Here is a 20,898-nt window from a genome sequence, read left to right as displayed (position 1 = left end):
TACATCAGGTGCCCCCAGTGGAGTCCCTCCTTACATGCAGCATGTGTCCCATCAAATGCAGCCTGTGTCCCACCAAATGCAGCCTGCGTCACATCAAATGCAGCCTGTGTCCCATCAAATGCAGCCTGTGTCCCATCAAATGCAGCATGTGTCCCATCAAATGCGGCCTGTGTCCCACCAAATGCAGCATGTGTCCCATCAAATGCAGCCTGTGTCCCATCAAATGCAGCCTGTGTCCCACCAAATGCAGCATGTGTCCCACCAAATGCAGCATGTGTCCCACCAAATGCAGCCTGTGTCCCATCAAATGCAGCCTGTGTCCCATCAAATGCAGCCTGTGTCCCACCAAATGCAGCCTGCGTCACATCAAATGCAGCCTGTGTCCCATCAAATGCAGCCTGTGTCCCATCAAATGCAGCATGTGTCCCATCAAATGCAGCCTGTGTCCCACCAAATGCAGCATGTGTCCCATCAAATGCAGCCTGTGTCCCATCAAATGCAGCCTGAGTCCCACCAAATGCAGCCTGCGTCACATCAAATGCAGCCTGTGTCCCATCAAATGCAGCCTGTGTCCCATCAAATGCAGCATGTGTCCCATCAAATGCAGCCTGTGTCCCACCAAATGCAGCATGTGTCCCATCAAATGCAGCCTGTGTCCCATCAAATGCAGCCTGTGTCCCACCAAATGCAGCCTGTGTCCCACCAAATGCAGCATGTGTCCCATCAAATGCAGCCTGTGTCCCATCAAATGCAGCCTGTGTCCCATCAAATGCAGCCTGTGTCCCATCAAATGCAGCCTGTGTCCCACCAAATGCAGCATGTGTCCCATCAAATGCAGCCTGTGTCCCATCAAATGCAGCCTGTGTCCCACCAAATGCAGCATGTGTCCCACCAAATGCAGCATGTGTCCCACCAAATGCAGCATGTGTCCCATCAAATGCAGCCTGTGTCCCATCAAATGCAGCATGTGTCCCATCAAATGCAGCATGTGTCCCATCAAATGCAGCCTGTGTCCCACCAAATGCAGCATGTGTCCCACCAAATGCAGCATGTGTCCCATCAAATGCAGCCTGTGTCCCACCAAATGCAGCCTGTATCCCATCAAATGCAGCATGTGTCCCATCAAATGCAGCATGTGTCCCATCAAATGCAGCCTGTGTCCCACCAAATGCAGCCTGTGTCCCACCAAATGCAGCCTGTGTCCCACCAAATGCAGCATGTGTCCCACCAAATGCAGCATGTGTCCCACCAAATGCAGCCTGTGTCCCATCAAATGCAGCCTGTGTCCCACCAAATGCAGCATGTGTCCCACCAAATGCAGCATGTGTCCCATCAAATGCAGCCTGTGTCCAATCAAATGCAGCATGTGTCCCACCAAATGCAGCCTGTGTCCCACCAAATGCAGCCTGTGTCACATTAAACCCCCCCTTCTCGTACTTACCTTGCTGTGTTGTCCTCTCCACTGGTGTCTCCTTCCACAGGCAGCAGCGGCGATGGAGGAGTCCGCTCCTCATACTTACGGTTTTCTCTCTCTTGGGCGCAATGGCAGAGAGAAAACAGGAAGTGACATCAAACTCAGATGTCAATCAAACCGCCTGGCCGTAGTAATAGATACTACAAGCACCGGGCGGAAGCTACTTCAGAAAGCGTCCGCATCTGCAATCTCGTGATTGCATAGACGTGGCACTTCCCATAGTGCACTGCATCCGGTGTCCGAACATAGTGCACTTAAGGACCTTTTTTTGTATTTTTTTTTTAAAGGGCCAGTTTTACATTTTTTGTTTTAATGCATTTATTTTTTTGTGACTACCTGGAGGGGGGGGGGGTGGCACCAGTGTGCCCCCTATGGACGGGCCGCCACTGGTCAGAAGCCTTCCCTCACATCAGAGGTCCTCTCATCATCTCACAGTTCCCCTTCATATCAGAGGTCCCCTCATCATGTCACAGTCCCCCTTCATATCAGAAGTCCCCTCATTATGTCACAGTCCCCCTTCTCACCTGAAGTCCCCTCATCATGTCACAGTCCCCCTTCATATGAGAAGTCCCCTCATCATATCACAGTCCCCCTTCATATCAGAAGTCCCCTCATCATGTCACAGCCCCCCTTTTAAATTAGAAGTCCCCTCATCATGTCACAGCCCTCCTTCATATCAGAAGTCTGGAGTTTGGCTTCAATGTGATTGTGTGTTTCTGGTTATTCTACAATAAAAATCTGCTAGTCCATCTAGCAATCCCCCCCCCCAGACTGACAATGCTGCTGTCCAAATGTGCCTCCTGTGCTCCTTCATCCAGAGTGGGGAAGCTCTATTGCAGGATGTGTGTTACTGGCCAGATCACCAGGTGAAAACATAAAAGCCTAAAAAAGAAAACGAATGCGGCCACCACACCTAATGATTGGTAAGCTGCAATATGCTGTAATAATATTTAGCTTTTTGGTGTAATACCGCTTTTAGAATATTGTTTATAACAATTAATGATTGTATTCCTGTCTGTAGAGGGGATGGTAACAGGGAGCCCCATTCACACATTTGTGTTGTCAATAAGCACTGTTTGTTTTTTGATACATTTAGATACATTTGATACATTATTACAAGAAAAAGAAACAAAAAAGAAAACATGTACAGAATAATACTGGAGGTGATTGGCTGCTGATATACAACAAAATAAAAAAAAGAAACATAAAGAAAAATAAGAGGATATCCAGAATTGCAAAACAAAATGAACTCTACCAGTGCTGGGACAAGGCTATCTAGAGCCCAGGGCGGACATGGCAAATTACCCCTCCAAGAGGTATGAGCATTATGTGTCAGGAAAAATCCCCTCCCCCAAAAATGTGAGCGCTAATCTGCATGCTTAGCTCAAACCCTCTCATTTCACATATATAATCACATTCCCCCCCCACAAAAAAAAATAATCCAGTTTCTTAGCACAAATCCTCTACCCCTCAAATTTCCCCTCTGAGCACAAATCCCCCCCCCCCACACCCCTAATCCCCCCTCCCAGCACAAATCCCCCCCCACACTCCTAATCCCCCCGCAAAGCAGGAATCCCCCCCCCACACTCCTAATCCCCCCTCCCAGCACAAATCCCCCCCACACTCCTAATCCCCCCTCCCAGCACAAATTCCCTTCTTCCAATCCCCCATCCTAGCACAAATCTCCCCCACCAAATGTCTCCTCCTAGCACAAATGCCCCCCAATCACCCCTACTAGCACAAATCCCTCTCCCAAAAATTTTTCCCCATCCTAGCACAAATCCCCTCCAATCATCTCTCCTCCCTACACAAATCTCCTCAAATCACCACTCCTAGCACACCTCCCCAAATTTCCCTTCCTAGAACAATTCTTACCTCCCCCCCCCCAAAAAAAAAATCCCCTCCCAACACAAATCCCCTCCCCCCAATCTCCTTGTGGTGCCCCTGAACCTCACATGATACCACAGTGCCCGCGGCAGCCGCCCCTCTTGCCCACCCCTCGTCCCAGGCTTGAACTCTACTAGAGAATAAGACTTTACTGTGCTGCACTCTGATTGGGTTGAGGGGATTTTTGGTTCCTTTAGTCCCTTCTCACCATCACCTCAATGTTATCCTGTCTGTATTATCCAGTCTATACGTGTTTATTGTACACACCTGGGATTTTATAGAATGGATTCTTGTACAAAGGGTTTTATTGAAAATGTATATCAACAGAATAGTACAAAACAGTGATGGATACATCATGAATTAACAGGTATAAGGCTGCCGGTATCCAGCAGGTAGAAGTAATGTTCAAGGATTTAAGCCAGATCTCAGGTGGTTCAAAGCTGAGGCCAGGCGACATACTAAGGCCCCTTTCACACGGACGGATAGAATGGTGCTTTTAGCTCCGGATTTTCACATTTTCTACCGCAGCTAAAAGCACACAATGCTTTCCTATGGCCCCATTCACACACTGCGTTTAGCTGCGAATTAGATCCATGCGGTTCTGTGCGGATAGAAAAAATAGAATTGCCTGCATCCAGGAGCGATTTAGCGCAGCTATCCGCACATAACCGCAGGTATTCGCAGTGTCAGCTGCGGATAACAGCGCCGAGCTGCTCATCGGGAAAGGAAAAATGATTTTTCCTTTCCCGATGAGCGACAAGCACGGGGATCCGACTCGGATCCCCGCCCATGCCCGGCACTGTTTGGTATGAATCTTGAGGGGGAACTCCACGCCAATTTTAAATAAAAAAACGGCGTGGGTTCCCCCCAGGGTCATACCAGGGCCTTAGGTCTTGTACGGATTTTAAGAGGAACCCCTATGCTGAAAAAACAGCGTGGGGCCCCCCCAAAATCCATACCAGACCCTTATACGAGCACGCAGCCTGGTAGGTCAGGAAAGGGGGGTGGGGACGGGCGAGCAGTCCTCCCCCTCCTGAACTGTACCAGGCCTTTCCTGACCGACCGGGCTGCGTGCTCGGATAAGGGTCTGGTATGGATTTGGGGGGGACCCCACGCCATTTTTTTCGGCGTAGGGGTTCCTCTTAAAATCAATATCCAGACCGAAGGGCATGGTATGCCCCTGAGGGGGAACCCACGCAATTTTTTATTTAAAATTCGGCGTGGAGTTCCCCCTCAAGATTCATATTAAACAGAGCGAGTCGGCACCCTGTCGGGTTGCCATGGAAATGGCAAACCGCAGCTAAACGCGACCGCAGCTAATCGCACTGTGCAAATGCAGCTGATCGCAGTGCCTGGAGTCTTGAACTCCACAGGAAAAAAAAAACATGCTTTTAACTGCGGCAAAATAGCCGTCCGTGTGAAAGGTGCCTAAAGCGTGTCTTCATCTCACTTCTACTGGCCTAGCGGTATAATGTAAGCACAGAATATTATGTTTGCAAACACACATGAATAATTAAAGGATGCATAGCGAGATGTTGTTGCAATACGTAACGTTGCATGAAAAAAAAGGAACAAAAAGAACCAGAAATAAAATCAGAATAAATTGAATAACTTCAAAGAGGATAACATACCTTTGTATGTAATAATTTGTACATTATATTAAATATCCAATCTCTGTAGAATTAAGCCCGAGGGCCTGAATGAGAAGAAGGAAAGAGAAATTGAAAGTGGGAGAAGAGAGGGGGTGGGAAAGGAGGGGAGGACCCTGGGGTGGGGGGGAACGGAGGCTCGTTATAGGGAAAGGAGCGTTAGATTAAATCTTGATGGACGGTTATGGGTCACCCAGGGTTGCCATATCCTGAGGAACTTATCATGTGTGTCCAGCAATATGGCCGTAAGTTTCTCATTTACCACGATATCATTCACACTGTTTTTAACCGCTTCAAAGCTAAGGTTCGGAGTTTTCCAGGCCCTTGCTATGGTCAGTTTAGTTGCAGTGAAAATATGTGCTGCTAATTGGCGTTCAGGACGAAGCAGTTCTGCAATTGGTTTCCATAAAAGGGCCTCAAAAGGGTCCCGCTTTATAGTGGTATTAAAAAGATTGCATAGTAGTCACTCTCTGACCCATAATCTGCAAACCCTGGGACAGGTCCACCAGATATGCGCCATCATGCCCTCCTGTGAGCACCCACGAAAACAGAGGGGGGAATAAGATGGGATGAAGCTCGCTAATCTAGCCGGGGTATAATACCATCCATAGAAGACTTTGTAAGCGTTCTCCAAAAAGAGAACATTCTTAGAGCATTTGGATAGCGTAATAGTCATACTTTGCCAGTCCTCCGGGTCTAATTGTTTCCCGAGCTCGGCCTCCCATTGGAGATGGTAGGGTCTCAGTGGTGGTGTCTTGGAATTAATTATAGCGATATATATGAGGGAAATCAGACCCGAGGATTGGGGGGTGCGATCTACACAGGCTTTCAAATGGGGTCATGGTAAAGGGGGCAGAGTGGGATTAGAATGGATTCAATGGGGCTGATTTACTAAAACTGGGGAGTGTAAAATCTGGTGCAGCTCTGCATAGAACCCAATCAGCTTCCAGTTTTTTAGCCCCGGATCACACCGGTGCGGTTTTGAAGTCGCACTACTCTAGCGCACAGAGCGATTTCATGTGCAGCTTGCTGATATCTGTGCCACTTCCTTCAACAGATGTCAATGCAAGTCGCACTGAAATCGCACAGAAATACTGCAGGAACCTTTTTCCAAAGTCGCAGCAATGTGAACAGTTCCATTGCCACAAATGGGGTGCGACTTGTCAATGCGTCTTTGAACTGTCAAGTTGCAGGACAAGTCACACTTGGTGTGAACTGATTGTCAAAGATTAATAGAACAAGCTGAAGTTAGAAGCTGATTGGCTCCCATGCACAGCTGCACCAGATTTTACACTCATATTATGAGTGCAAAACATATTATACAGATGACTTCCCTTCCTGCTGTGTGATGAGAATGGAGGAAGGGGGAGGGGAGGGGGCGAGGACAAAGTAAAAGCGAAAGAGAAATGGGAGTCTGAAGAACGGTTGTTATTTCCTTGTTGTGACGGGGCAAGGAGTGTCCCCCGTCCACCCACTCACTCCCCGGGGCCACAGATCACCGAGCACAGCCTAGAGTCACTAATCACTGAGTGCTGGATACAAATAATAGTCATCAGATGAGATAGAAGAGAGGTGACAGTCCGGAGACCGGTGACAGACGCTTCATACTGGAGGGGACACCTGTGTGCAGGTAAGAGAATGTGACCGGGGGTCCGACACTCATACACCATCACATCACCCAGGGGGTCCCCAAACTACCACCCACCACACAGATCCGGCCCGCTACAAGATTTTATCCAGCCCTCTGATGTAAGAAGGGACTCTGATAGAGAGACTAATATAAAGGGGGGGGGGCGTTGATGTAAGGGGGGGGCTTCAACGTAAGGGGCTTTGACATAAGGGAAACATTAATGGGGTCACTGATATAAGGGGGCTCTGATGGGGAACCTGATGTAAAGGGGGACACCAAAGTAAGGGGGGCGCTTTGAAAGGGACTCTGATATAAGGGGGCTCTGATGGGGGACCCTGATGTAAGGGGGACATCAAAGTAAGGGGGGCTTTGATAGGGAGCTCTGATGAGGACCCTGATGTAAAAGGGGACTCCAAACTAAGGGGGGGGCGCTTTGATAGGGATTCTGATATAAGGGGTTGGGATGCACCAATACCATTTTTTTTTACAATGGGTACGCATACCAATACTTTTTTTTTTTTTTTAGTACTCGCCGATACCAATTACCGATATCTACCGCAACTGTTTTGTTTTCACTTCAGCTGTCAGCAATGGTACAAAGCATTGAAAAGTTATTTACAAACGAAATTAATTGATTTCTTTTTAATTCAGTGCTTTTTTAACGTGAAATGTGTAAATATATGTTTACATATATGTGTAAAAATATTCACTAACAAAGCAAACAAAAAAAAAGTTTTAATTGTTTATCGTTTATAAAATAGACGTGAGCAAAAGGAAAAAAAGCAGGAAAATAATAATTAAATGGAGGAGAATGGGGAGTTAACCACTTGACAACTGGGCACTTAAACCCCCTTCCTAACCAGACCAATTTTCAGCTTTTGGTGCTCTCACATTTTGAATGACAATTACTCAGTCATGCAACACTGCACCTATATAAAATTTTTGTCCTTTTTTTCACACAAATAGAGCTTTCTTTTGGTGGTATTTAACCACTTGACGACCGCTCACTGTATATGTACGTCATTTTTTTGAAGATGGATATCTCGGTAACGGCAGCAGCTGCTGCCGCAACCGAGGTATCCATCTTTACAGCGAGCGGTTCTGTACACGATAACGGTGGTCTCTGCGGCGAGTTCGCCGCGAGATCACCGTTATCGGCGGCGGGAGAGGTGCCACCCCCCCTCCCGCCGCTCTCCCGCGCCCTCCGCCGGTACCTGGGAGGCGGAGTGCGCAGAAGAGCGGCGGGAGGGGGGGTGGCACCTCTCCCGCCGCCGATAACGGTGATCTCGCGGCGAACCCGCCGCAGAGACCACCGTTATCGAGATCGGGACCTGTCACTGCTGAGGTACTGAGACGAGTGAGGCCAAGATGACCCCCACCCGTCTCTATACCATGTGACGGCCGGAGCGACGTCATTATGACGGCTCCGCCCACTTCTCTTAAAGGCACAATTTTTTTTGTGTCATTTTTTTAAACGACTTTTTTTTTTTTTTTTTTTTTTTTTTGCATTTTAGTGTAAATATGAGATCTGAGGACTTTTTGACCCCAGATCTCATATTTAAGAGGACCTGTCATGTTTTTTTTCTATTACAAGGGATGTTTACATTCCTTGTAATAGGAATAAAAGTGATCCAATTTTTTTTTTTTTAAAACAGTGAAAAAATAAATAAAATAAAGTAAAATAAATAATAAAAAAAAAAAAATTTTTTTTTAAAGCGCCCTGTCCCGACGTGCTCGCGTGCAGAAGCGAACGCATACGTGAGTAGCGCCCGCATATGAAAACAGTGGTCAAACCACACATGTGAGGTATCGCCGCGACCGGTAGAGCGAGAGCAATAATTCTAGCCCTAGACCTCCTCTGTAATGCAAAACATGCAACCTGTAGAATTTTTTAAACGTCGCCTATGGAAATTTTTAAGGGTAAAAGTTTGACGCTATTCCACGAGCGGGCGCAATTTTGAAGCGTGACATGTTGGGTATCAATTTACTTGGCGTAACATTATATTTCACAATATAAAAAAAAAAATGGGCTAACTTTACTGTTGTCTTATTTTTTTATTCAAAAAAAGTGAATTTTTTCCAAAAAAAGTGCGCTTATAAGACCGCTGCGCAAATACGGTGCAAAAAAAAGTATTGCAATGACCGCCATTTTATTCTCTAGGGTGTTAGAAAAAAAACCATATATAATGTTTGGGGGTTCTAAGTAATTTTCTAGCAAAAAAAACTGTTTTAAACATGTAAACACCTAAAATCCAAAACGAGGCTGGTCCTTAAGTGGTTAATCACCGTTGGGTTTTTTTATTTTTTGCGCTATAAAAGAAAAAAGACTGAAAATTCAGTAAAAAAATGAAATTTTCTTTGTTTCTGTTATAAAATTTAGCAAATTAGTAATTTTTCTTCGTAAATTTTGGCCACAATTTATACTGCTACATATCTTTGGTTAAAATAAGTACAACTTGGTGTATATTATTTGGTCTTTGTGAAAGTTATAGAGTCCAAAAGCTATGGTGCCAATATCTGAAAATTGATCACACCTGAAGTACTGACGGGCTATCTATATTCTTGAGACCCTAACATGCCAGAAAAGTACAAATACCCCCCAAATGACCCCTATTTGGAAAGAAGATATTCCAAGTTATTTAGAAAGATGCATGGTGAGTTTTTTGAAGTTGTCATTTTTTCCCACAAGTCTTTGCAAAAATCAAGATTTTCTTTTTTTTTCACAAAATTGTCATATTAGCAGGTTATTTCTCACACACAGCATATGCATATCACAAATTACACCCCAAAACACATTCTGCTATTACTCCCGAGTATGGTGATACCACATGTGTGAGTCTTTTACACCGCGTGGCCACATACAGAGGCCCAACATGCACGGAGCACCTTCAGGCGTTCTGGAGTGCCCAGGCCAATTCTGACATTTCTCTCCTACATGTAAAAATCATAATTTATTAGCTAGAAAATTACATAGAACCCCAAAACATTATATGTGACCATAGAGAATACAATGGCGGTCGTTGCAACTTTTTATCTCACACGGTATTTGCGCAACAATTTTTTTGAACGCTTTTTTTTGGGGGAAAAAAAACAGCTTTGTGCTTTAAAAAAAAAAAAAAAAATAGTAAAGGTAGCCCAATGTTTTTGCATAATGTGAAAGATGAAGTTACGCCGAGTAAATAGATACCCAACATGTCACCTTTCAAAATTGCACACGCTCGTGGAATGGCACCAAACTTCGCTACTTAAAAATCACCATAGGCGACGCTTTAAAATTTTTTACTGGTTACATGTTTTGAGTTACAGAGGAGGTCTAGGGCTAAAATTATTGCGCTCGCTCTAACGTTCGCACCGATACCTCACATGTGTGGTTTGAACACTGTTTTCATATGTGGGCGGGACTTACGTGTGCATTCACTTCTGCATGTGAGCCCACGGACAGGGGCGCTTTAAAAAAACATTTTTTTCTTTTTATTGTTCATTTTACTTTACTTATTTTAGTTTGACACTTTTTTCCAAAAAAAAAATGTTTTGATCACTTTTATTCCTATTACAAGGAATGTAAACATCCCTTGTAATAGGAATATGGCATGACAGGTCCTCTTTACACTGAGATATGGGGTCAATAAGAACCCACATCTCACCTCTAGGCTGGGAAGCCTAGAATAAAAAAAAACAAAAAAACAAGCCTGGCTTCGATCGTAGCGGTGAGTCGGTAGAAGCACCGGAGGGTGGCGGGAAGGGGAGCTGTCCCCTCTCGCCTCCCATAAGAATGATCAAGCATCGGAACAGCTGCTATGATCGTTCTTATGGTGTAGGGAATCGCTGGCTGAAAAAGCTGATATCTGAATGATGCCTGTAGCTGCACCCATCATTCAGATATCCCCGCACAAAGTCAAGGACGTCGTATGACGGCGGGCGGGAAGTGGTTAAAACACATTTTTTTTTTTTAACACAAAGTTGTCCATTTATACAATATTTCTAACACATAACATGTACATACCAAAAATGACTCAAAAATAGATTCTCCTACTCCTCCTGAGTACGGCGATATCACATGTGTGAGACTTCCACAGCCTGGCCACATACAGAGGCTGAGTACAGCTGAGCATGGCTTAGCATGGCTTAGCATGGCTGGGTATTGCAGAGTATGACTGGATATGGCTGGGTCTGGCAGTGTATTGCGGAGTAGTGCAGGGTATTGCAGAGTATTGCATGGTATTGCAGAGTATTGTGGGGTATTGCAGAGTATTGTAGAGTATTACATGATATTGCAGAGTATTGTGGGGTATTGTGGGGTATTGCAGAGTATTGCAGAGTATTGCATGATATTGCAGAGTATTGTGGGGTATTGCAGAGTATTGCAGAGTATTACATGATATTGCAGAGTATTGTGGGGTATTGTGGGGTATTGCAGAGTATTGCAGAGTATTACATGATATTGTAGAGTATTGTGGGGTATTGTGGGGTATTGCAGAGTATTGCAGGGTATTGAAGAGTATTGCAGGGTATTGAAGAGTATTGTGGGGTATTGTGGGGTATTGCGGGGTATTGCAGAGTATTGCAGGGTATTGCAGAGTATTTCAGGGTATTGCAGGGTATTGCGGGGTATTGCAGAGTATTGCGGGGTATTGCAAAGTATTGTGGGGTATTGCGGGGTATTGTGGGGTATTGCGGGTTATTGTGGGGTATTGCAGAGTATTGCAGGGTATTGCGGGGTATTGCAGAGTATTGTGGGGTATTGCAGGGTATTGCAGAGTATTGTGGGGTATTGCAGGGTATTGCAGAGTATTGTGGGGTATTGCAGAGTATTGTAGAGTATTGTGGGGTATTGCAGAGTATTGCAGAGTATTGCAGGGTATTTCAGAGTATTGCAGGGTATTGCAGGGTATTGCAGAGTATTGTGGGGTATTGTGGGGTATTGCAGAGTATTGCAGGGTATTGCAGAGTATTGCGGAGTAGTGCAGGGTATTGCAGAGTATTGCATGGTATTGCATGGTATTGCATGGTATTGCAGAGTATTGTGGGGTATTGCAGGGTATTGCAGAGTATTGCAGGGTATTGCAGAATATTGCAGGGTATTGCGGGGTATTGCAGGGTATTGCAGAGTATTGCAGGGTATTGCAGAGTATTGCAGGGTATTGCAAAGTATTGCAGAGTATTGCAGGGTATTGCAGAGTATTGCAGAGTATTGCGGGGTATTGTGGGGTATTGCAGGGTATTGGGGGGTATTGCGGGGTATTGCAGGCTATTGCAGGCTATTGCAGAGTATTGCAGGGTATTGCAGGGTATTGCAGAGTATTGCAGGGTATTGCGGGGTATTGCGGGGTATTGCAGGGTATTGCAGTGTATTGCGGGGTATTGCGGGGTATTGCGAGGTATTGCAGAGTATTGCAGAGTATTGCAGAGTATTGCAGGGTATTGCAGGGTATTGCGGGGTATTGCAGTGTATTGCAGTGCATTGCGGGGTATTGTGAGGTATTGCAGAGTATTGCATGGTATTGCAGAGTATTGCGGGGTATTGTGGGGTATTGCAGGGTATTGCGGGGTATTGTGGGGTATTGCAGGGTATTGCAGGGTATTGCAGAGTATTGCAGGGTATTGCAGAGTATTGCAGGGTATTGCGGGGTATTGCGGGGTATTGCAGGGTATTGCAGAGTATTGCAGAGTATTGCAGTGTATTGCGGGGTATTGCGTGGTATTGCGAGGTATTGCAGAGTATTGCAGAGTATTGCAGGTTATTGCAGAGTATTGCAGGGTATTGCAGAGTATTGCGGGGTATTGCGGGGTATTGCAGGGTATTGCAGGGTATTGCAGTGTATTGCGGGGTATTGCGGGGTATTGTGAGGTATTGCAGAGTATTGCAGGGTATTGCAGAGTATTGCATGGTATTGCAGAGTATTGCGGGGTATTGCGGGGTATTGCAGAGTATTGCGGGGTATTGCGGGGTATTGCAGAGTATTGCGGGGTATTACGGGGTATTGCGGGGTATTGCAGAGTATTGCAGGGTATTGCAGGGTATTGCAGGGTATTGCGGGGTATTGCGGGGTAATGCAGGCTCCTGAGGAGACCAGATATAGTAAATGCAGGCTCCTGAGGAGACCAGATATAGTGAATGCAGGGTCCTGAGGAGACCAGATATAGTGAATGCAGGCTCCTGGGGGACCAGATATAGTGAATGCAGGCTCCTGGGGAGAGCAGATATAGTGACTGCAGGCTCCTGGGGGACCAGATATAGTGAATGCAGGCTCCTGGGGGGACCAGATATAGTGAATGCAGGCTCCTGAGGAGACCAGATATAGTGAATGCAGGGTCCTGAGGAGACCAGATATAGTGAATGCAGGCTCCTGGGGGACCAGATATAGTGAATGCAGGCTCCTGGGGAGAGCAGATATAGTGACTGCAGGCTCCTGGGGGACCAGATATAGTGAATGCAGGCTCCTGGTTGGGCTGAGATGATGTCAGACTGCAGCAGGCAGGAGGAAGCATTTCCTCAGTCAAACCCCCCCCCCCCCAGACAATTGGGAACACAGCCAAGAAGTGCGCAGACACCGTGATTTTACATGACTGAGTCAGAACCTCAGTTCAAGAAGTTTATGGTGACCCTGGGTGATGCCTAAACAAAGATGGTGCCGTCCTTTCAGAGAGGACAGCAGATGACAACATCGTCATGGGGGTGGGGGGGGGGATATTGTGATCTCTGTGAGAGGTGATAAACACCGAGAAGTGTTACACTTTACTGAGCATGTATATACATACCGTATCATCTTTAGGCTGATATACCAGAGCTGGCTTATCTTTCTGGGAGGGTTTTTGTGATTGTGTCCTATCAGACATGTCACCCTATAAAGAAGCGACTCCTGTACTGCCTGAGCTCAGGGCTGATGGAGGAGGAGAAAACTGTCAATTAAAAAAAAACCTTCGTTATCTTTAGTTTTTAATATAATTGTATATTTCTACAATGTAATCCTGACAGCACCATTGTTGTATGACAGTTTGGCCACTAGATGGAGCTGTCAATCATGGGAAATGACTGTAATAGGCAAAATATTTCAAGACTTTGTGACAGCTGAGCTGGGTGAACGTTTGTGAATTTCGTCCAGTGAGTTTTTTTATGAATACAATCCTAAATGATCAAACGTTTGGCAGAAATCAATTCCAATTCAATGTACTTATCACATTTTGGGGACAAATGGTGAGGCAGACACCTTGGGCGCACTCAGTAGAATATCATACTACAGCCAATTTTTAGACAAGAGACAATTACCTACCATTAGGGATGAGATTGGGTCTGGTCCGAACTTGAGTTTAGAACAAACCTGGAAGCTGTTACTCCTACAATCAACTCCAGCCAGGACATTCCACACCCCACAGCCGGACATACACAAAGTGGTAGGGATGGTCGTGACTTTAATATGGTCATTGACTTAATATGCAACATGTCCTTATTAGGTCTATGGAAACCTGGTTGTGACAGACTCACCCAGGACAGAGGCTTTTGGAGGGGACTGAATGCTAGCCTCTTGCCTACCAATTATGGGCCCTGGCATTTGTGGGAGCTACAAGCATTTAGGAAAATATCCTGTTATGAAATGCAAAAGGACATTATTAAGGAGGCCATGATGGACTCTGCCAGCTTGGGATAGATGTATGTGAAAAGAAAGCTGGTTAATGAGATCTGGAAAGCCCTGGGTCTTCTGTTGTCTACTAGGCTCAATGGCACATGTCCATAGTAGGTCAATGGCACATGTCCATATTAGGTCAATGACCCATGACCATAGTTGACCATGACTAAGCTCTGAGGGGAGGAGCGAAACACATTGGGGGTGTGGCCTGGCCAGAGTCCAGGCTGAGGTTGCCACTCTTACATTATTTCCAGGGATAATACAGATGTGCGGCTGCAGGGATTCCCTTTTGACTTGAGCTTTTGCAGGAGATGGGACAAGCTCCATCCTGTGCCAGCACTCCCAGTGGAGGACGATTTAGGATTTACATCCAGTCTTAGAGAGCCTGAGCAGCACATTTAGCTGTATTGGGTCGCAGACAGTGACACATGGTCAAAGTAGGTCAGTGACACATGGCCAAATTAGGTCAATGACACATGGCCATAGTAGGTCAATGACACATGTCCAAATTAGGTCAATGACTCATGATCATAGTAGGTCAATGGCACACGGCCATAGTAGGTCAATCACACGGCCATAGTAGGTCAATCACACGGACATAGTAGGTCAATGACACATGGCCATACAAGGTCAATGACACACTGCCATAGTAGATCAGTGAAACACGGCCAAAGTAGGTCAATGACACGTGTCTATAGTAGGTCAATGACCCATGACCATAGCTGACCATAACTAAGCTCCGAAGGGTGGACTAAAGCACGTTGGGGGTGTGGCCTGGCCGGATCCAGACTGAGATTGCCACTCTTACATCTATTCCAGGGATAACACGGATGTGTGACTGCAGGGATTCCCTTTTGACTTGAGCTATTGTAGGAGCTTGGTTGAGCTCCATCCTGTGGGGGACGCTTCAGGATTTACATCCAGTCTTAGAGAGCCTGAGCAGCGGACTTAGCTGTATTGGGTCACAGATACATGACCATAGTTCATCAATGACACACGGCCATAGTAGATCAATGACCCAAGGCCATAGTAGGTCAGTGACTCATGGCCATAGTAGGTCAGTGACACACGGCCATAGTAGGTCAATGACACATGACCATAGTAGGTCAATGACCCATGGCCATAGTAGGTCAGTGACACATGGCCATAGTAGGTCAGTGACACATGGCCATAGTAGGTCAGTGACACACGGCCATAGTAGGTCAATGACACACGACCATAGTAGGTCAATGACCCATGGCCATAGTAGGTCAGTGACACATGGCCATAGTAGGTCAGTGACACACGGCCATAGTAGGTCAATGACACATGTCCAAATTAGGTCAATGACACATGTCCAAATTAGGTCAATGACACATGTCCAAATTAGGTCAATGACACATGGCCATAGTAGGTCAATGACACATGGCCATAGTAGGTCAATGACACATGGCCATAGTAGGTCAATGACACATGGCCAAATCAGGTCAATGACACACAGCCATAGTAGGTCAATGACACACGGCCATAGTAGATCAATGACACACGGTCATAGTAGGTCAATGACACACGGCCAAAGTAGGTCAATGACACGTGTCTATAGTAGGTCAATGACCTATGACCACAGTTGACCATAACTAAGCTCCGAAGGGCAGACCGCAACATGTTGGGGCTGTGGCCTGGCCGGAGTCCAGACTAAGATTTCCACTTTTACATCTATTCAAGGGATAATACAGATGTGTGGCTGCAGGGATTTCCTTTTGACTTGAGCTATTGCAGGAGCTGGGACGAGCTCCATCCTGTGCCAGCACTCCCAGTGGAGGACGATTCAGGATTTACATCCATTCTTAGAGAGCCTGAGCAGCACATTTAGCTGTATTGGGTCGCAGATAGTGACACATGGCCATAGTAGGTCAGTAACATGTGGCCATAGTAGGTCAGTGACACATGGCCATAGTAAGTCAGTGACACATGGCCACGTTAGGTCAATGACTCATGACCATAGTAGGTCAATGACACATGGCCATAGTAGGTCAATCACACAGCCATAGTAGGTCAATGACACATGGCCAAATTAGGTCAATGACACATGGCCAAATTAGGTCAATGACACATGTCCAAATTAGGTCAATGACACATGTCCAAATTAGGTCATTGACATGTGTCTATAGTAGGTTAATGACCCATGACCATATTTGAGCACGACTAAGCTCTGAGGGGCGGAGGGAAACATGTTGGGGGTAGGGCCTGGCTATAGTTGACCATAACTAAGCTCCGAGGGGCGGAGCAAAACTCGTTGGGGGTGGGGCCAGGCCATAGTAGGTCAATGACACACGGCCATAGTAGGTCAATGACACACGGCCATAGTGGGTCAATGACACACGGCCATAGTGGGTCAATGACACACGGCTATAGTAGGTCAATGACACACAGCAATAGTAGGTCAATGACCCATGGCCATAGTAGGTCAATGACCCATGGCCAAAGTAGGTCAGTGACCCATGGCAATAATAGGTCAGTGACACATGGCCATAGTAGGTCAATGACACATGTCCAAATTAGGTCAGTGACCCATGGCCATAGTAGGTCAGTGACCCATGGCCATAGTAGGTCAGTGACACATGGCCATAGTAGGTCAGTGACACATGGCCAAATTAGGTCAATGACTCATGACCATAGTAGGTCAATGACACACGGCTATAATAGGTCAATCACACGGCCATAGCAGGTCAATGACACATGGCCATAGTAGGTCAAAGTAGGTCAATGACACACAGCCATAGTAGATCAATGATACACGCCAAAGTAGGTTAATGACACGTTTCTAAAGTAGGCCAATGACCCATGACTATAGTTGAGCACGACTAAGCTCTGAGGGGCGGAGGGAAACACGTTTGGGGTAGGGCCTGGCTATAGTTGACCATAACTAAGCTTTGAGGGGCGGAGCGAATCATGTTGGGGGTGGGGCCAGGCCATAGTAGGTCAATGACACATGGCCATAGTAGGTCAATGACACACTGCCATACTAGGTCAAGGACACATGACCATAGTAGGTCAATGACACACGGCCTTAGTAGGTCAATGACCCATGGCCAAAGTAGGTCAGTGACACATGGCCATAGTAGGTCAATGACACATGGCCAAATTAGATCAATGACTCATGGCCATAGTAGGTCAATGACACACGGCCATAGTAGGTCAGTGACCCATTGCCATAGTAGATCAATGACACATGGCCAAATCAGGTCAATGACACATGTCTAAATTAGGTCAATGACTCATGGCCATAGTAGGTCAATAACACACAGCCATAGTATGTCAATGACACACGGCCAAAGTAGGTCAATGACACATGTCTATAGTAGGTCAATGACCCATGACCATAGCTGACCATAACTAAGCTCTGAAGGGTGGACTAAAACATGTTGGGGGTGTGGCCTGGCCAGAGTCCAGACTGAGATTGCAACTCTTACATCTATTCCAGGGATAACACGGATGTACGACTGCAGGGATTCCCTTTTGACTTGAGCTATTGCAGGAGCTTGGTTGAGCTCCATCCTGTGGGGGATGCTTCAGGATTTACATCCGGTCTTGGAGAGCCTGAGCAGCGGACTTAGCTGTATTGGGTCACAGATACATGACCATAGTTCATCAATGACACACGGCCATAGTAGATCAATGACACACGACCATAGTAGGTCAGTGACACATGGCCATATTAGGTCAGCCACCCATGACCATAGTAGGTTAGTGACACATGGCCATAGTGGGTGAGTGACACTTGGCCATAGTAGGTCAATGACACATGTCCAAATTAGATCAATGACCCATGACCATAGTAGATCAATGAGACGAACATATTAGGTCAATGACTCGTGGCCATAGTGGGTCATAGTAGGTCAATGATGTCTTGGGCATCCCCGGCAGGAAACGCACTGGCCACGGTTGATTCTGCAGCAGTGGAAAGGAGTTACAACTTCCTTCCATATTGGGTCTGAATCCAAATTTGGACCAAACCCATAGTTCTTCCCTACCTATCAGCATGTCTTTGCAGTGTGGGAAGGAACCATAGTATCTGGAGGAAACCCGTACAAGCACAGGAAGAACATCCAGCTCCATGCAGATAGTGTTCCAGTCAGGATTTAACCGGGGACCTTGGAGCTGCAAAGCAGAAGTGCTAACCACTAAGCCACCAATAGAGATCAGTGGCAAATGTAAAGACCCACCCGGTGCTGTCACAACTCTCCCTCATGCTTCAGTAATCACATTTTTCATCTGAATTCTAGGAGAGGTATGTGCAGGAAACATCTTCACTGGTACGGCACCACGGGTCATTACAGCAAAACAGGAAACAGAAGAATATTACTGTCTTCAGTATCAGTTGTCAGTCCTGTTCTGTCAATATATACAATGCTCTGCACTTACACACACCTCCGTGTTCTCTCCGCAGATCTTTCCCATGGTGGAAGCTGAATTGGGACTCCCGGTCTTGGTTTGTAAGCTTTCCTTGGCTTGTGCCTAAAGTAAGTTCCAGTTTTTGTTCTTTTTTTTTAACACCTGTTTCTGTTAAACCCCCTGATGCCAAACCTGTGGTCCTGGGGGGCCACATACGACCGTTTGGCACTTATTATGTGGCCCTCTGGTGATAGTGAAAGAAAAGTATTATTTGGAATGGTTTGGTTTGTTTCTTTCACATTATTATATATTATATTATTATTATATATTATACTTTTTCTGTGCTTTACATCCCCTTTCTGTTTTTGGATCGTACTGAGATAAATTACAAATGTGGCACAAGTAATTGCAGTCTCTGCCCATCCCCTATATCATGTCTGCAGTCTTTGACCATCCCCCGTATCATGTCTGTAGTCTCTGACCATCCCCTATATCATGTCTGCAGTCTCTGACTATCTCCCTTATAATGTCTGCAGTCTCTGATCATTTGCTATATCAAGTCTGCAGACTCTGGCCATCTACCGTATCATGTCTGCAGTCTCTGACCATCTCCTGTATCATGTCTGTAGTCTCTGACCATCTCCTGTGTTATGTTCAGTCTCTGGCCACCTCCTGTATCATGTCTGCAGTCCCTGGCCACCTCCTGTATCATGTCTGCAGTCTCTGACCATCTACTGTATCATGTCTGCAGTTTCTGGCCATCTCCCGTGTCATGTCTGCAGTCTCTATCTACTGTATATCCTGTAGTATGTCTGCAATCTCTGATCATTTCCTGTAGTATGTCTGCCGTCTCCGACTATCTCCTTTGGAATATCTATAGTCTCTTTGTAGTTAAGCAGTAGATTTATAGCACGCAATAAACTGACACTTCCATACTTACCTACAGTATGGCCACAGGACACTGTTATCCCTGCCCATTATCCACATTTTATCCACCTACTTTCCAGGTGGGCTAACCCAAATCACACCCCCACTTTGACGATTGGTGCTGCCCAGACCCCACCTATAAATATATTAGTACCGCCCATTATGCCTACTACTTGAGTTGGTCCCATCCAGTCCTCACTTTCAAATATACACGGATCACCCACTCACAGTCCAGATCAATGTAATTAATAAGTTACTACACACACGCAAAAACTCAAATAAGGTCGATGCTTTGATCTCAGGACATGGCCCAGGACACAGCATCAATGGGACGGGGAAAAGATGCAGGACTGTCCCAGCAAACCAGGGACATTTTACATGTATACACTTCAGCAGTCAAAGTAGTTAGTACACATAACAAGGACGGACCCAAAGGACCTATAGAACATTTATTTATATTATATTTTAAGCTATATAGCTGAAAGTTTGAGCACACCTGGCCAGCACACTTATGAGCTACTTGGACATCCCATTCTAAAACCATAGCCATTAATTTTGAGTTCACCCCACCATTGCTATTAAAATGGAGTTGCCCCTCCATGGCCAGTAATTTGGAGTTGTCCCACCTTGGCCATTGTTATGGAATTGTCCCACCATTGCCTTGCAAATAATATGGAATTGCCCCACCATTGTTATTAAAATAGAGTTGACCTCACCGTGGCCAATTCATATGGAGTTGACCCCACCATGGCCATGAATATGGAGTTGACCCCACCATGGCCATGAATATGGAGTTGACCCCACCATGGCCATGAATATGGAGTTGACCCCACCATGGCCATGAATATGGAGTTGACCCCACCATGGCCATGAATATGGAGTTGACCCCACCATGGCCATGAATATGGAGTTGACCCCACCATGGCCATGAATATGGAGTTGACCCCACCATGGCCATGAATATGGAGTTGACCCCACCATGGCCGTAAATATGGAGTTGACCCCACCATGACCATTAATATGGAGTTGACCCCACCATGACCATTAATATGGAGTTGACCCCACCATGACCATTAATATGGAGTTGACCCCACCATGACCATTAATATGGAGTTGACCCCACCATGACCATTAATTTGGAGTTGACCCCACCATGACCATTAATATGGAGTTGACCCCACCATGACCATTAATTTGGAGTTTTCTCACCATGGCCATAATATGGAGTTGACCCCACCATGACCATTAATTTGGAGTTTTCTCACCATGGCCATTAATATGGATTAATCTGGAATTGTCCCACCATGGCCATTAATATGAAGCTGACCCCAC

General features: G+C 45.9%; 1 protein-coding gene across 11 annotated transcripts in view; it reads left to right on the top strand.

Moving 5' to 3' along the window:
• LOC141148280 (interferon-induced very large GTPase 1-like) overlaps positions 1-20,898 on the top strand; it is a 203,949-nt gene that overhangs the window by 122,148 nt on the left and 60,903 nt on the right. For 6 of the 11 annotated variants that reach the window (XM_073635568.1, XM_073635569.1, XM_073635567.1 and 3 more), the window contains exons 1-2: positions 6,416-6,640; positions 18,695-18,767. The exons of the other annotated variants lie outside the window; for them this stretch is intronic. The gene's annotated coding sequence lies outside the window, so the exon portion shown is untranslated. Of the gene's footprint in view, positions 1-6,415; positions 6,641-18,694; positions 18,768-20,898 lie in introns of those variants that run through there. 11 annotated transcript variants of the gene reach the window in all.

The sequence above is a fragment of the Aquarana catesbeiana genome, linkage group LG06, assembly GCF_042186555.1.
Source record: "Aquarana catesbeiana isolate 2022-GZ linkage group LG06, ASM4218655v1, whole genome shotgun sequence".
Classification (NCBI taxonomy): Eukaryota; Metazoa; Chordata; class Amphibia; order Anura; family Ranidae; genus Aquarana; species Aquarana catesbeiana.
Note: the sequence above shows the minus strand (reverse complement) of the source record. Positions and strands in the feature narration are given on the sequence as shown.